The 5,223-nt window shown below is 45.1% G+C and overlaps 1 non-coding gene across 1 annotated transcript; it reads left to right on the plus strand.

Moving 5' to 3' along the window:
* Positions 1-2,170: 2,170 nt before the first annotated feature.
* On the plus strand, positions 2,171-2,278 carry LOC126501899 (U6 spliceosomal RNA). Its single transcript, XR_007591829.1, has one exon. It is a non-coding gene; the product is annotated as a U6 spliceosomal RNA (small nuclear RNA).
* The last annotated feature ends 2,945 nt before the right edge of the window (positions 2,279-5,223 follow it).

A 5,223-nucleotide genomic window follows, 5' to 3' on the forward strand; every position in this document is an offset into this window, starting at 1 on the left:
ACACTCACTAGGAGTAACTTGGTATAGATGTGCTGCCTTCCAGGGTGAGCGTGCTGCCGGCACTAAGCATTGAGACGAAGCCTCAGGATGGCACGGAGCTTTGTGGTTAAGCCTATGAACACAAGTGACAAGGAAAGGAGCTGGGAAGGAGGCCCTGGGAGTACCCAGGATGCCCAGTTAGGGTTCACAAGAGTCACAAGACAGAGGAGAAAAGAAGAGAAGAGGGATTAGCTTAACTGATGGAAGCTGTGGCTAAAGAATGCTGAAATAAGTGACATCAGAAGGCCTCCCCATGAGCAGCAGTGAATGGCGAGGGCCTGCCGTGAGAACATCAGATGCTTCAAAGCATTGAACTGTATTCACTCTATGCGATATTTCTCATGGTTCAGTTCAGGAGTTTTAGGAAAAATAAAAGATGGATAGAATTTGAATTGGCTCCATAGATGGTTGGTTTGGTTTCCTGAATCTTAAATTGAGCTGATTTTCTATTAAAAAAGATATACCCTACACTTTTAAATAATGTATTTGTCTTTATTTATGATAAATAGGAGAGAGCGTACCTTGTGTGGCATGCGTTGACTAAATGTGGACCCTGACGTCCTTTTTGAGTGGTTATTTTTAATCATTGTTATAGAAAATTCCCGATGAAAGCAACTTAAAGAAGAAAGGGGTTATTCTACCTCACAGTCTGGGGGTGTGGTAGTGAGGGCAGCTGTCACAGTGGCCCCAGGAGGGGGAGGCTGGTGACTCATTGCATCTGTACTCAAGAAGAAGGGAGAGATGAATGCTGCATTCAGCTCATTTTCTCCTTCTGAACCTTTCTACATGTAGTCTGGAGCCCCGGCATGCTGCCACCAGCGTTTAAAGTAAGGCTCTCTGAGAACTCAGCCTGGGGTTTTAAGTGCAACCTAGGCCTCACCTTCACAGCCTCATACAAAGGTCTCTTTAGGCCCAATTGCAGGGACTCGAACCTTGCCCCAGCAGCTTTCTGGAACCTTGGTACAGCCTCCATGAGCCCGGAACACTTGCACTTTTTATGCCTGAAAAAGTAGCTGCATGTAGATGACCTGGTGAAGTTCTGATGCCAGTTTTACCACAGCTGTAAGGACTTGGTGTGTGTTGGTGGCTGAGCTCAGGGCCGTCATTTCAGAGGTGGTTGTTTTTAACTTTATAACCTTTTTTTTTTATATTCTGAGGTCAGAGTCTTTTCATTCAGATGAAATAGAATTTTCATAAGCTGGAGTCTTCACTGGGTGGAGTCTTGTCCCAATAGAAGCTTTGTTTCTTTTAGATGACATTAATCACCTCAATTAATTAATCCCCATGTTTGCTTCATCCTAAATCTCACACTCCTTTTCTTTCCTTGCCAAACATGTTTCATGTCTTTCTGTCCTCCCACACCCCAGAGCTGAGCAGTACCCATGCTGCAGCCTGAATGTCATGCCCTCTCGAAGTTTCCTCTACCAAACAGAGAGCCCATTATTTTTTAATTCAGCCTCACTTTAGTTCTTGGGACACATGCAGAAGTCAGCCAGACTTTTGCCAGGTTGTAAAAGGAATGGTTTCTAGTCCAACTCCCAATAGAGTCTTTGTTCTCTGCTAAAATATCCTGAGCCAGGATCCCACTGTGCGCATGTCTCTTGGCATTCTGGTCTCCTACAGCACTATTATAACGGGCCATTACACTTTCCGTATACAACAGCATTTCCCTCTTCCTCCTGCAAGCTAGTGCAAAAATCCCTTCCTGTGAAATGGTTTATCACAGCAACATCCCTACTCCCTGGTCTGTATTAGTTACTCTTCTTGTTGCTGTGGCAAAAGACATGACAAAGGGTACACCCCATCATGGCAGGGAAGGCACGATGAGGAACATGGCAGGCTAATCACGTTGTGATGGCTAGTCACACTGTGCCCCCAGTCTGGAAACAGAGGAGGGGGTGTGTGCTTGGCTTGTTCTATCATTTCCCCTCTTTTTATTTAGCTCAGGACTCCTGTCTGTGGATGGTTCCCCTCAGTTAAACCTCCCTGGAAATACCTTGTAGACACGCCCATCCCAAGGTTCCTCTCTTAGGTAATGCAGTCCAGTTGACGATGAAGAGCAACCATTGCGCCCTCCTGCCCTAACAGCTATAAACCAAAAGCAGTGACGAGTGTCTTCATAGTTGCGGTTGTGTTTGCTGCAGCAGCGCGTATTCTAAAGACTGGAATGACGTGGAGAAGGTTAGCATGGCCCCTCTGCAAGGATGACATGGAAATTCGTGAAGCGTTCCATATTTTTCTATGAGGCACCTGGCAGTTGGACCAGGATCTATCCCTGGTGGATGAGCTAACTTATTGGAGCTCATTCCTTATGGTGGGGTGCCATGCTTCTTAGCCTTAATGCAGGGGAGAGGATCTTGGTCCTACCCCAACTTAACCCCAACTTTGTTGACTTCCCATGGTAGCCTTTACCCATTGGGAGGAGTTGATAGGGGGCGAACTGGGAGGGAGGTGGGAGAGGTATGGGAGGAGCGGGGAGAACTGTGGATAGAATGTAAAATTAAAAAGAAAAGAATAGTTGCATCTGCATTCTTTTTTTTTTTTTTTTTTTTTTCGAGACAGGGTTTCTCTGTGATTTTGGAGCCTGTCCTGGAACTAGCTCTTGTAGACCAGGCTGGTCTCGAACTCACAGAGATTCACCTGCCTCTGCCTCCCGAGTGCTGGGATTGCATCTGCATTCTTGACTTAATGTAGGGATGGTGGGAGCTGGCTGTCTGAAAACAGCAGCAACTTCGAGGGACAGCGATGTGCTGTGGACGGAATTGCATGATAGAGCTAGGACTTTACCAGGCATTGCTTCTACAGTCACTGATTGTTTACTGAGTTCTTGAACATGTCAATCAGATCCCCCGGTTGCAGGTTCATCAAGATTTAAGTGGAAAAAGAGTTGACTGCATTCTGACAATCTCCTGGATTGGGCAGCCCCAGTCTTAGTAAACACGGCGGAGCAGGGGTCACCGTCCCCAAGAATGGCAGGCAGCACACCCTGCTGCAAAAACTCAAGCATTTTACAACGCTGTCCATGTCAGAGCGAATTGCTCACTCTTCTGCTAAGATCCCAAGGTTCTTTCACTGGGAGAGGGAAGGGGTGAGAGGGGACGGTGTGGATGAAGATGATGGAAACGTATCATATACAAGTATGAAACAAAGAATTTTTATAGAATAAGAAGAAGTTAAAACAAAAGGGAAATGCACCAGTAGGCTGGCGTTGTTCTTTGCTGCTACCCCTTTCAACTTAATTTAGTGGTTTCCGATGTTCTTTCCTGACTCCTCAAGTAGATTTGCAAACAAAGATCCCATTCCACAAAGAACCCCCAGAGGTCCTGACTGAAAGAGAAGCCATGGTCTGGTGCTTACAGACACATGTCATCAAGTCTGATGACCCAAATTTAGTCAACAGGACCCATGTGGAAGGCGGAGAGAACTGCTCCTGAAAGGTGGCCTCTGAGTACCATGCCAGGAGGCATGCTGTCATGTGTGAGCCCACACACAGAACACTAGATAAATAATGTAAACAGGTGAACAATATAAAACGCAAAAATGGAAAGCATCGAGTAGAACATACCCACCATCTAGGGCATGGTCTCAAGACCTTCATCTGTTTATATAAAAGTGGGGATTTTCTAATTTTCAAAGGGGTTCAGCGGCTGGACAGCCAAAAGGAACACCTACTCCAGGCTGTGCCATGGTGACCCATAGAGGAAGTGTTCTCTCTTCCAAGAACTTCTGATCCTGTAAGAAAGAGAAGCATGTTTTCTATCCCAACAAACTTCTGAAATTATAACTCGTTGAGGCCACACCATATCTGTATCCATGGTCGGCCATTTTGTGCATGTGTTTCACTTCCATGCACAGAGATATAAAACCTCGCAGTTTCTTCATTGGAAAGCTGAAACAGTCCCCACGAGCAATTGAAAGTTCACGTTACTTAGAAGCGTCAGACTGTTGGCTCTGGTAATGGGTGAGTCACAAGTCTCCTACCACCTGAATCTAATTTCTCCAAACTCGGAATACACAGCTTTATGCTGATGGGGAATGGTGTGAGGGGACTCCGTTTGCTACTTGGAAAGTATAGTATCATGTTGAGCAAACTGCACATCTCTGATAGTCATGGAGAGCCCCATACTAGTTAGTATGACAGAATGAGTCAGAGTAAGTGGACTTGCTGTATTTCCTAAATCATGTGAATAATATAAAATATTGCTATCAGTAGAGTGTTAAGTGGCTTCATTCTTATACCAAAGCAATTTCTATTATCTGAAAAAGAAGAGACAAAGTGAGAAAGAACAGAACCTTAGGTTTTTCAGAAGTCTTCCCGGCACTCAAGGTCAACCTCCGTAAAATGTCGGTCAAACTCAGCCAAACAGGATCACAGAGGACACACCATTTTGGATGATTTGCTTTCTTCCTACTTGTTTGGGAAATGGGAAATTGCTCTGTTTTGTGAATATGCATACATGCCAGGTATACAGAGGAATCTCGGCTTAGGCCCATAGTTGAAGACTACAGTGAAAGTGGGAATCAGAAGACACTTTGTTCTCACAACCTTTTTAAAAAGTCCTCCCCCCCCCCCCGCGTGTGTGTGTCTGAGTGTGCGTACTTCATGTGCACATGTGTGTGAAGGCCAAATGTCAGTGCTGTGTGTCACTCCTCGGGTGCTCTCCACCTTACTTTTGAGACAAGGTCTCTCACCAGCCGAGAGCTTGACAAGTAGGCTAGACTGGCTGGTCAGTGAGCCCCGGGCTCTGTCTGCCTCTCCAGCACTAGGATTCTAAGTGTGTTCCATTACACTTGGCTTTTTTTTCCAACACAATATTTTTATTGATTATTTGGGAATTTCACATCATGCACCCCAATTACATTCCCTTCCTCCCCTTAAGTCTACCCCCATTCTTCCCACTAAAAAGAAGAAAAACACAAACAAAACCCAATTCGTGTTGATATTTGGTCTTTTTGTTTGTTTTACTTATTTATTTTATGTATATGAGTGCTCTATCTCTCTATCTGGATATATGATTTTATGCCAGAAGAGGGCATCAGATCCCACTCCAGCTGGGAATTGAACTCAGGACCTCTGGAAGAGCAGTCAGTGCTCTTAACCACTCAGCTATCTCTCCAGCAGAGACATTTGTTTTTTTTAAAATGTGGCTTCTAGACACTGCCTTGGGGTTCTTATACTTACAT

The sequence above is a fragment of the Alexandromys fortis genome, unplaced genomic scaffold, assembly GCF_014885135.2.
Source record: "Alexandromys fortis isolate MF-2015 unplaced genomic scaffold, M_Fortis_MF-2015_v1.1 scaffold_5, whole genome shotgun sequence".
In the NCBI taxonomy this organism is placed as follows: domain Eukaryota; kingdom Metazoa; phylum Chordata; class Mammalia; order Rodentia; family Cricetidae; genus Alexandromys; species Alexandromys fortis.